Here is a 12,862-nt window from a genome sequence, read left to right on the forward strand (position 1 = left end):
AGGAAGAGCCCCTCTCCTTGTCTGTGCTCCTGCCCTAAGCCCGAAGACTCAGCTTTGGTCCTCACTGATAATCATTGCCATTCACCATTGGTGATTAACTCAGTCATCACTCTGGAGATTCCAAGGACTTCAGGAGCTGTGTGTCAGGAACTAAGGACAAGGACCAAATATTATTTTTTATTATAATATCAACAGCCAAAAATTTCAACACCTTTTATTGAATACTCTCATCTTTTACCACTGAGTTCTGATGCCACGTCTGTCATTTATATTTCCATATATTATTTGGGCTCTTTCTAGGCTCTCTTTCATTTCATTAGCTTATACATCTATCTGTGCACCAATACTACACTGTTTAACTTAACTTTTTAATAATTATTTAAATCTGGTAGAACAAGTGTCCCACTTTGGTGCTTTGTTTTTAAACATAGGCTCTTCCCCATGAATTGTAACATTAGCGTGTTCAGTATTGTAAAAAATCCTCTTGAATTTGTATTGGAATTGCATCAAGTTTATGCATTAATTTTGAGAGAATTGACATCTTCATGATTCCATAACGATTATGTTGTGTTGCTTTTAAAATTATGTTTTCTGAGTTGTTGTTGCTGGTATATAGGAATGCAATCTTTTTTTGTATATCAATTCTGCATTCGGAAAACTTGTTGCACTCTTTTATTAACTTTGTCTATAGATTGTCCAAGAGAGGCAGCAAAGTGTGATGGTAAACAGCCAGACAGCCCCTTCTACTTTCTTTATCTTTATTCTGTTGCCCTTTTTTCTAACATCTTAAACTAAATACTTAGCTCATTAAGTAGTCTTTATTCCTTTTCAATGCCAGCATCTGAAAAAAATAAATGCTTCTCTAATTACTTTATCTAGTGTGTTGAGGGACCCAATGCCGCCACCGTATTCAATAAGGAGCTAGAAGGACTCACAGAACTTAGACAAGCTGTTCTATTCATGGTTATGGTTTATTACGATGAAAGGCTATAGAATACATTCAGAAGGAAAAAGGCACTTAGGGCAGAGTCCAGGCAGAACCAGGTACAGCTTCCAGTTGTCCTCTTCCTGTGGAGTTATATGAACAGAACTTAATTCTCCCAGCAATGATGTGTGACAATATGGACAAAGAATTGTCAACCAGGGATGCTCACACAAACTTTTGTGTCCAAGGTCACTACATAGGCATGAAGCCCCCACACTATTGACCCTAAATACTCAGTCTCCAACCCATTCCTCCCTATGAAGTCAAACTCATACAATATGACGCAGGGCTCCAGGCAAGCAAAAACAGGTGTTCACCATAAATTACATTATTAGCACAAACTCTGGCATTGCCCAAGGCCTGAGGTATACAAAGACACTCTTATCAGGCAGGATATTTCAAGAGCTAATAGTTGGTCAAGAATCAGTCTTTTCTTTGAGGCATGTAATCCCATAGCTGCTGAGTCAACCCTTTACTATTCACTTATATTTTATGAGTTCGATTTATACTTCTATTGTTAATTTTATTTATTTCTAAGTCTATAAAGTATATTATTTACCTTTTAAAAATATAAACGATAGATATTATATAATATACACCTCCTACACATTGCTTTTGTCACTTGAAGTTGTTCCATATTTGTAAAAAAATTGTTTTTTATTCTTTTGGATGGCTGCTTTTATTTACCAATTTTCTATTCACAGATATTAGGATTTTTTGGTCCAATTTTTTGCTATTCAAAATAAGATTAATAACGTGTGTGTGTGTGTGTAATTTTACTTACATTCTAATATGTTTGTAAGATATATTCCCAAAGTAAAATTATTGGATTAAATGATGTGTTCAGATGGTATATTCATCTGTAATATTAATAGATATTGCTTTCAGCGAACTGTTGCCCATAAAGATTTCACCAACTTTTATTCACTAGCAATGTAAGAAAGTACCTGGTTCCCCATACTCTTGCCAACTAAGTGTATTTTAAAATACTTTTATAATACCTGGTGTACTCCAGCACTACAGGAATAATATATTTGTAGCTTTCAGTTTTATTTTATTCATCATGAGTAAGGTTGAGCATCTTTTCACATGTTTGAGTCACTTTTTTTTTTTTTTGAGACAGAATCTCGCTCTATCACCCAGGCTGGAGTGCAGTGAGGTGATCTTGGCTCACTGCAACCTCTGCCTCCCGGGTTCAAGCCATTCTCCTGCCTCAGCCTCCCAAGTAGCTGGGACTACAGACCTGTGCCACCGCGCCCAGCTAACTGTTGTATTTTTAGTAGAGACGGGGTTTTGCCATGTTGGTCAGGCTGCTCTCGAACTCCTCGGTCTCCCAAAGTGCTGGGATTACAGGCACGAGCCACCGCACCTGGCCTTGAGTCACTTTTATTTCTTTTCAATGAACTGTTAGTATATACTTTTTGTCCATGTTTCTGGTGGCTTATTCATCTTTTCCTTATTGATCTGAAAGAGCTCTTTTACACTGGTGATGTTAGCTGTCTATATGCATTATGAATTGGAAATATTTTTCCCAATTTGTTGTCTAACTTTTTATTTATTGTGCATTTTGCCACACATTTTTAAACAATTTATCAGTCTTCTAGTTTTAGGAGGTCTTTTGCTATATTGTGCTTTTTAAAAAAACTGTAAAGTTATAAAAATTATTCTCAATGTTTCTTTGACTCATTTTATTGTTTTATTTCAAAATTTAAATCTTTTGGGCCTGGCACAGTGGCTCACACCTGTAATCCTAATGCTTTGAGAGGCTGAGATTGGAGGATCACCTGATTCCAGGAGTTTGAGACCAGCCTACGCAACATAGTGACACCCAGTTTCTAGAAAAAAAAAAAAAAGCTAACAATTAGCCAGGTAGCCAGGTATGGTGATGCACACCTGTAGTCCCAGCTACTCAGCAGACTGAGGAGAGAGGATCACTTGAGTCCAGGAGTTCAAGGCTGTAGTGAGTCTCTGGACTCCAGCAGCCTGGATGACAGCGTAAGACCCTGTCGCTTAAAAAAATAATAAGAATCTTTTATTCATCTGAAGTACACCTTGGTGTAAGATATAAAGTAGAGCTAAACTAATTTTTGTTCCAAATGGCTATTCATTTATCCCAACACCATTTGTTGAATTTTCTATTTATCACTAATTTGAAAAGCCACCTTTATCATTGTGTAAAGTGCCACATGTATTAGGATCTATTTGTAGACATTCAGTTCTGTTTCATTGATCAGTCTATTTAATCACACTTTTTTTTTTTTTGAGACAGAGTCTTACTCTGTCACCCAGGCTGGAATGCAGTGGTGCGATCTCAGCTCCCTGCAACCTCCACCTCCCGAGTTCAAGCAATTCTTCTGCCTCAGCCTCCTGAGTAGCTGGGATTACAGGCATGCACCACCACACCCAGCTAATTTTTGTATTTTTAGTAGAGACGGGGTTTCACCGTGGTGGTCAGGCTGGCTTCGAACTCCTGACCTCGTGATCCGCCTGCCTCAGCCTCCCAAAGTGCTGGGATTACAGGCATAAGCCACTGCACCCAGCCTTAATCACACTTTTTATGGTGTGGAGAGGTAGGTGACAAAGGCCAGCGTTGACTTCTTTGAGGTGTAAAATTTTGGTTGAGGTATAACAAACAGAGAAAAGTGCACAAATCACAAGTATGAAGTTCAATGAGCATTCACAGTGTGAATACACAGTACAGTATGTACTCAGTACGCAGACCAAAGAGCAAAACATTACCAGTACCTAGAAGCCTCCTTCTAGTTACCACTCTCCTGAGGCTAACCACTGCCTGACTTACTTCTGATTTCTAATAGGATAATTCATCATGCCAGTTTTGAAATTTAGGAGTTGAATTATTCAGTATACTCTTCTCTACCTTCTTTCCCTCAATATTATGCTTATGAGATTCAACCACTTTGATGCATATAGTTGTAGTTCGTTCATACTCATTGCTGTAGAGTTTCCCACTGTATAAATGTAGCACATTGTGTTTATTCATTCTACTGTTAATGAACATTTGGGAATTATTGATTTTTTGCTATTAAGAATAGTGCTTATATGAACATTTATACATATCGTTTTGTGAACTTGTGTTCATGTTTCTATTGGATGTGGAGTTAGGAGTGGAATTACTGGACCAGAGGGTATACATATGTTTAGCCTAAATAACCAAACAGTTCTTCCAAAGTGATCGTGCCAGTGTCAGAGTTTCCAGTACTCCACATCCCGGCTCACACTTGATATTTGTAGCAGAAGATGTCGGTGGCCATCCATTTCCACTCAAGCTTCCCTATTTCAGTTCACACCTGCACCTTAATCTCTGCCTGAGGGTTTCCCTGGCCATCAGAACCTTCTAGGTCCTCACTCAAAACAGGCCAGAAGGGAAGGGGATTAATAAGTCCTGAGCAGAGATCTCAACTAATGACTGATGCGCCATGGTTTATGCATACCCTAGCTCCCTTGACCTTGGGACAGGAAGACTCTGAACCACATGCTCTACACTTGCTGTCAGAGCTCTGCAGTGGGAGAAAGCTCCAGCTGGCACTGGTGATGACATGCTTGATAATATAGCCTGTATCTGTTGCCTTCCCCTCCCTGCCTGTTTTCCACTTCCCTACGGATATTTTAAATCCTTGTCTCACGGAGTTCACTTCTGTGGGAATCCAAACTAAGGACAATCTATTTTTCTTTATTTTGGCTGTGGTGGAGCCGGGGGTGATTAGAGGGAGAATATGTCTTAAAACGCTCCTAATGGGGGAAAGTGATAATGCAAGACCAGTTGAGAAAAACTGGCTCGGATATATGATTCGTATAAATTTTATTTTTGTGTATAGTGTAAGGGAGGGGTCCGGTTTCTTTATTTCTTTTCTATTCTGCATATGTTTATCCAATTGGAAAAGCACCATCTATTGGAAAGACTTTTTCCCCCATTGAACTAATTGCCTTAACACCATTTGAATAGTAATTGACTATGTATGTATGTGTATATATATATAATATACATAATATATGTATAGTCTGTTCTCTGTTCTGTTGGCTTCTTTATCGATTATTATGCTAATACCATACCATATGGATTACTATACCTCTACAGTAAGACTTTTTTTTTTGAGGGTCTCACTCTGTCACCCAACAAACTTGGTTCTTCCAACCCATAAACATGGCATATTTTTTCATTTATATGGGTTTATGATTTTTTAGTAAATAGGTCTATGTATTTGATGTTATTGCAAATGGTACTTTTTATTTCATTTCTCAGTTGTCTCTTGCTAGTATATAGAAATACAATTGATATATATACATATATATGGGCATCATTCTGGTTTCTATTCTGTTCTGTTGGCTTCTTTGTCTATTATTATGCTAATATCATACCTAGAGATTACTATACCTCTGTAGTAAGACTTTTTTTTTTTTTTTTTTAGACAGGGTCTCGGTCTGTCACTCAGGCTGGAATGCAGTGGCACCATCTCGGGTCCCTGCAACCTCTGCCTCCTGGGCTCAAGCGATTCTCTCACCTAAGCCTCCCTGGTAGCTGGGATTACAGGCGCACGCCACCACACTGTGCTAATTTTTGTATTTTTAGTAGAGATGAGGTTTCACTGTGTTGGTCAGGCTGGTCTCAAACTCCTGAGCTCAACTGATCTCTCCGCCTTGGCCTCTGAAAGTGCTGGGATCACAGGCATGAGCCACTGTGCCCAGCCTTTAGTAAGTCTTAAATAATGCCGGGCATGGTGGCTCATGCCTGTAATCCCAGCACTTTGGGAGGCCGAGGTGGGGGGATCAGCTGAGATCAAGAGATCAAGACCATCCTGGCCGATATGGTGAAACCCCATCTTGAACTCCTTGGCTCAAGCAACCTGCCTGCCTCAGCCTCCAACAGTGCTGGGGTTATAGGCATGAGCCCCCATGCCCTGGAACTTTCTTAAATCCTCATATGAAAGCATTATAATTTACTTCTTTTTTATGCTACCAGACTTTCTCCACTCTTTCATATTCAATAGTCTTTTATCAGCATAATACACCTTATTATATTTATGCATGTGTATTTATTTTTAACTGAATAATGTGCTTGTTATATTGCTTAAAGTTTTAAAAAAAACTAGTTTTAAAACATAAATTATTTTTATTGTTGTGTATTATATGATAATGCTCATAATATTTAATCATTAAACTTGGCCTTTATAAAAAAATAAGTATCACACTTAGATAAGCATGTATAAGTAGAACAAACATCAAGCTTATATAGTAACTATATTTCTTTATTTTATTTTCCCTTTTTTTTTACACATTCTTAAATACAAGTGCTTTGTTTCTATAGGAGATATTCTCAACATGGGATGTGCATCTAAGTTATGAAGCATAACAATTAAATAACATCCATAAACCCATGACCTCATGCAGAATGAAACATTTCTAGTCCTGTGGAAGCTACAGGACTGCTGGAATTTCTTCTCTGATCCAGTCCCCTTGCTTTGCAACAGAGGTGACCACTCTTCTTAAGGTTATGTTCATAATCCCTGTGCTTTTCTTTATAGTCTAGATATGTATCTGTGTATAGAGAGGGGAGATGTAGATGTAAATATAGATATATCTGAAAGTATATTACTTTGTGACAGTTATTTTTAAGCTTTATAAAAATGCATATCGTACTGAAGTGGTATTCACCTTGAAGCACACTGTGATCATGACATATTTTGATGTTCACTTCCCATGTTTAGGTTCCTGCTTCTCCATGCCAATGACATGGTGAGAGAATACAGGGGAAGCTGAAGACGAATAACATAAACTTATGTTTGAAAAGCACCTTTTACTCTATGAAATAAAGTGAGTGTAAGCAGTAAATGGAACAACAAGCTTTCAGAGTCACTGCAGGGCAAGAGCTGGGGAGGGAAGAGCTGGCTGGTCAGGGAGGATGCACTGGAGAGAAAAACCATCACTCAATTGGCCAGGATATTCTAGGACATCAGGGAGACCACACAATAGCCAGAGTGTCTCTTCTCCTCCAAATGACTGCAACACCTCTCCAGCAAGGGCTCAGAACTGGGCTGAGGCTGAGTATTGCTGAGGCAATACCATCTAGAACATAGGCACAGGTAAGGATTTCATGACAAAAACACCAAAAGCAATTGCAACCAAAGCAAAAATTGATAAATGGGATCTAATTGAACCTAAGAGCTTCTGCATAGCAAAAGAAACTACCATCAGAGTGAACAGACAGCCTACAGAATGGGAGAAAATTTTTGCAATCTGTCTGACAAAGGCCTAATATCCAGAATCTGTAAGGAACTTAAACAAATTTACAAGGAAAAAAACAAACCACCCCATTAAAAAGTAGGCAAAGAACATGAACAGACGCTTCTCAAAAGAAGGCATTCATGTGGCCAACAAACATATGAAAAAAAAGCTTAACATCACTGATCTTTAGAGAAAGGCAAATCAAAACCACAATGAGATATCATCTCATGCCAGTCAGAATGGCAATTATTAAAAAGTCCAGAAACAACAGATACTGGCAAGGTTGCAGAGAAAAAGGAAAGCTTTTACACTGTCGATGGGAATGTAAATTAGTTCAAGCCTTGTGGAAGACAGTATGGCAATTCCTCAAATATCTAAAGGCAGGAATAGCATTTGACACACCAGTCCCATTACTGGGTATATACCCAAAGGAATATAAATCATTCTGTTATAAATGTACATGCGCTTGTATGTTTATTGCAACACTATTCACAATAGCAAAGACATGGAATCAACCCAAATGCCTATCAATGATAAACTGGATAAAGACAATGTGGTACACATACACCACGGAATACTATGCAGCCATAAAAAGGAATGAGATCATGTCCTTTGTTGGGACACAGATGGAGCTGGAAGCTGTTATCTTCAGCAAACTAACAGAGGAACAGAAAACAAAATACCACATGTTCTCACTTATAAGTGGGCGCTGAATGATGAGATCACATGGACACATGGCAGGGAACAAAACACACTGAGACCTGTTGCGGGAAGGGCCTGATGGTGGGGAGGGAGAGCATCAGGAAGAATAGATAATGGATGCTGGGCTTAATACCAAGGTGATGGGTTGATCTGTGCAGCAAACCACCATGGCACACATTTACCTCTGTAACGAAACTGCACATCCTACACATGTACTCTGGAACTTAAAATAAAAGTTGAAGGAAACAAAAACAAAAATGAGGCTGGACACGAGAGCTCACCCCTGTAATCCCAGCACTTTAGGAGACCAAGGCGGGTTGTTCATGAGGTCAGGAGTTCGAGACCAGCCTGACCAACATGGTGAAACCCCATCTCTACTAAAAATACAAAAATTAGCCAGGTGCAGTGGGGGGCACCTGTAATCCCAGCTACTCAGGAGGCTGAGGCAGGAGAATCACTTGAACCCAGGAGGCGGAGGTTGCAGTGAGCCGAGATCGCGCCATTGCACTCCAGCCTGGGCGACAGAGCGAGACTCCATCTCAAAACAAAACAAAACGAAAAACAAAAATAAAAAACCCTTTATAAATATTTGTTAAATTGGTAGAATTGTTAGCATAATTTACAAAAATTTTATTCACATTATTCTATAACATATCTAAATAACATTCGTGTTAACAAATATCAATGGTTCTTTGATTTAAAAGTGGTGAAAAACAAGCTAATCATAAGTTTTCTATACACCCATATATTTTCCAATAGCATGACACTGTCCAGATATTTAGAAATAGGCTATCTGGGAAAGAAAGGACTTGCTGAACTCCAGAAAATGTAAAGTAGATACAATTCAAGGTTTTTGAACCTTGGAAAAGGAAAGGTAATTTTCTATAAATAATTTTTTCACAACTGTTTTTTATATTCATACCCAGGTATCTTAATTGGTGTATTACCAATTTGCTTCGCTAGATGGAGATATGAGGCCCAAGAACTACAAATTTCTTCAAAAATGAAGCATAACTCTTGATATTTTGAAAAACATAATTTATTTATAGAAGAGAAACTACAGCCTGTAAGACATCTTCTTAAGGGAGACGATCTTCCATGTAATAAATTGTTGGCCCCAGGGAGAAACGTTTGCTGGGATTGATGGTCAGTAGTTTACTAGTTAATATTTCATCAGTGTACTAAGTAGATTTTTTTATTCACCCACTTATATGTTCTTTTTTTTTTTTTTTTTTTTTTTGAGACAGAGTCTCGCTCTGTCTCCCAGGCTAGAGTACAGTGGCGCAATCTCCGCTCACTGCAAACTCCACCTCCCTGGTTCACACCATTCTCCTACCTCAGGCTCCCCAGTAGCTGGGACTACAGGCGCCCGCCACCATGCTCGGCTAATTTTTTTTTTTTTTTTTTTTGTATTTTTTAGCAGAGACGGGGTTTCACCGTGTTAGCCAGGATGTTCTCGATCTCCTGACCTCGTGATCCGCCCTCCTCGGCCTCCCAAAGGGCTGAGATTACAGGCGTGAGCCACCGCGCCTGGCCAACAATTCTTAATTAATGAAAATACGCCTATCTGTAAGGGGCCCTGGACAATTACTCATCATGAGCCCTTCTTTTTAAAGTCTTTCACAGATCTTAGCAGTAAACAAAACTTTCAGACAAATTAGATAAAGAAACATGCCCATCTGCTCTGAAAGCTTGGCTAAACCAATTTTGAAGACTAAATTGTAACTTTAGACCAGTTTGCCATCCAAAGGTTTCTCTTTCTAGTTTCAGTTTCCTCTAAGCCAGGAAGAAGTTTCAGGAGATTCACAGGTTATGTAAATGAGTAAAGCAAGATAATAGGGAGTGTTAGAAACTGTGGAAAACTGGATTGTATCGGCCCCGTCAAAAAAGAATTCAAATTAAAATGTTTTGTCCAAAATTCACCTGTGGGCCTGAGTCAGTGCTCAGGTAACCAGACATCAGCCTTTGTTTTTTAAAAAGTTAGTATACCTAACAGAATGAAGTTTACATTAACTGGCATCCAGAGCTGTTTTATACAGCTCTTTGCTCAACTTCTCTTACTAAATTCCTAGATGTTTATTCAGAATTGACCTCTCTCCTGCTCATCATCTAGCAACCGTACTAACACCATACATAGCTTGCTGCTGTCAGCAGAAAGGTACTATTAAGGGATATGGCTAGCTGCTCTTGGGAACTCATTAAAGCTATAGAGGAACTGCAGTCATGCAACATTCATCCAACAGGTATTTATAGAGCACGTACTCTGAGCATAATGAAATATCACAAAGGCATAGGGCAGGTTTTTCCATTTGTCCACCGCTATTGTACCAAAAGGATTTGGATTTAGCAAATCAAGGTGTCAGTTTCCTCTTAGTCCTTTGGATAAACTGGTGCCTTTCATTTACCAGGAGCAAAACATTTTTTCCTTGTTATTTATAACTAAAATCACAGCAAATCTGCTTCTCATCTTGTATTTCTGAAACTGCTATAAAGTTATTCTGAACACTATACATGTCAGTTCAGCCGATATATATGGAGTGCAGGTACTCTACTCAACCATATGTGGAGAGTCAGAAGGCCTTTGGCCCTTATGGAGTTTATGATCTAAAATGACCACTTACGGCTGGATGTGGTGGCTCACACCTATAATCCCAGAACTTTGGGAGACTGAGGCAGGAGGATTGCTTGAGCCCAGGAGTTTGTCACCAGCCCGGACAACATAGTGAGATTTCATTGCTACTAAAAATTTAAAAATTACCCAGACATGGTGGCGCATGCCTGTAGTCAGGGAGCTGAGGCAGGAGGACTGTGTGAGCCCAGGAGTTCAAGGTTGCAGTGAGCTATGGTCAAGCCACTACATTCCAGGATGGATGACAGAGTGAGACCCTGTCTCTAAAAAATATAAAAATAAAAATAATAAAATGACTGCCTACAACTCCGGTACACATTAAATGAATATGCAAAATTATAATTGCACAAAATACACAGAGCTTATTTTAGGATGGTAAAGCTTATAAATTGCTTGACAAAACAGAGTATGGCTGATACTTTAGTTCCACTTTTCTGTTTAATCTCAGAACTCAGGTTATTCTTCTTCTCATTTTAGTTAAGGAAACTGAAGCCTGAAGGATTAAATGCCTCACAAAGTCCATAGAGGCCAAGAGACAATAACTCGGGCTTCTTGGTGGGTGACAAGCCACACTGCCACCACACTTAGATGGCATCTCCCTTTCTGCACTGAATAGCAACCGCCCAATCCTGGGACACCGAGAAAGTGTCTTAGAAACATGTTAAATGATAATTTCATGTTAAATGTGAGGTGATGATGAAGAGTAGTATTTTTATTGTTCAACTTAATAAACAGGAATAAAAATTCTGTGCCAAGAAAAAAGTTCGAAAAGATGGTTAGAATGAAGTTTATTCCCTCCTGGGGCTCACAGATACTTGAGGAAGATAGACATGTGAAAAGCAATTCCTGCAAATGCAATCATTGCTGTAAATGAGGTAGTTGTAGGAGAGGACGCAGAGGAAGCTTCTGTTTCTGCCTGGGGATATCAGGGAAGACCTGAGTAGGAGCTCACCAGATAGACAAAGCATGGAAGAGCATCTGTGCATTGGGAACAGCATGTACAAAGTACACTGGGAACAGCATGTACAGAGGAGATAAGAACGAGTGTGGCTTCTTTAAAGAATTATAAGTAGTCCATACCATATGCAGAACATTTGTGTCAGGATAAAAGATGTGACAGATCTTGAAGGGCCTTTCATACTGTGCCAAGAAGTTTGGATAATTTCTGCAAACAGCTGAGAATCACAAAAACGGGGACTTTTTAAGGGGAGAAGCATGAGCAGGTTGGCATTTTTAAATGAACGCTCTGGCTGCCACGTGTGGGATGAATTAGAGGAAGGCAAGACAGAGGCAAGGGAATTTTAGAAAATTAATGAAACAGGACAAGCAAGAAATGATAAGGCGGTGCAACGGGCATAGAGCGAGCTGGGATAACACAGACAGTTTGATGTCCTACTGCTTCAGAGTGCTGGTGAAAGGAAGAAGTTCAAGGTGACTCAAGTTTCTGACTTGGGGAATCAGTTGTGTGTTGGTGCTTAACCTAAATACAGAGCAGTTTGGGGAGAAAAAAATGTGTTGGGATTCAAGATGGGAGGGCCATTTCAATGATGGAAGGAGCACAGTCAACAGCTGGAAATATATGCTTGAGAATTCTCATCTTGTGGATGGTATTCGAATCCCCAAGCGTAGATAAGCTTGTCTGGAAAAGCATAGACTAGGAAGAGAAAGATAACAAGGACAACACCAGAATGGCCAGTATTTAAGAGTAAGAAGAAAAGAAGCTGGCAAAGGGAAATAAGTGGTATGAAAACAGGAGGAAACTCAAGAGTGTGGTCATGGAAGTTCACAGAAGCAAGTGTCAAGGGTCCCTGAGAAGTCAAGGAGGACATGGAAAAGGACACAATAAATCTGGAGATAAGAAAATGCATTTATTTGTTCAAGTCAGTGAATATGCATGAAGCACCCAGTAGGTGCATCTCCTATTCAAGGCACTGGGGATAAAGCAGTGAACAAAATAGAAAATAAAAATCCTGGCCGGGCGCGGTGGCTCACGCCTGTAATCCCAGTACTTTGGGAGACCAAGGCGGGCAGATCATGAGTTCAAGAGATCGAGACCATCCTGGATAATACGGTGAAACCACGTCTCTACTAAAAATACCCAAAATTAGCCGGGTATGGTGGTGGGTGCCTGTAGTCCCAGCTACTCGGGAGGCTGAGGCAGGAGAATGGCGTGAACCTGGGAGGCGGAGCTTGCAGTGAGCCAAGATCGTGCCACTGCACTCCAACGTGGGCCACAGTGCGAGACTGTATCTCAAAAAAAGAAAAAGGAAAGAAAATCCCTGCCCTCTAGGATTACATTCCAGTCA

The sequence above is a fragment of the Pongo pygmaeus genome, chromosome 14 (genome assembly GCF_028885625.2).
Source record: "Pongo pygmaeus isolate AG05252 chromosome 14, NHGRI_mPonPyg2-v2.0_pri, whole genome shotgun sequence".
Classification (NCBI taxonomy): domain Eukaryota; kingdom Metazoa; phylum Chordata; class Mammalia; order Primates; family Hominidae; genus Pongo; species Pongo pygmaeus.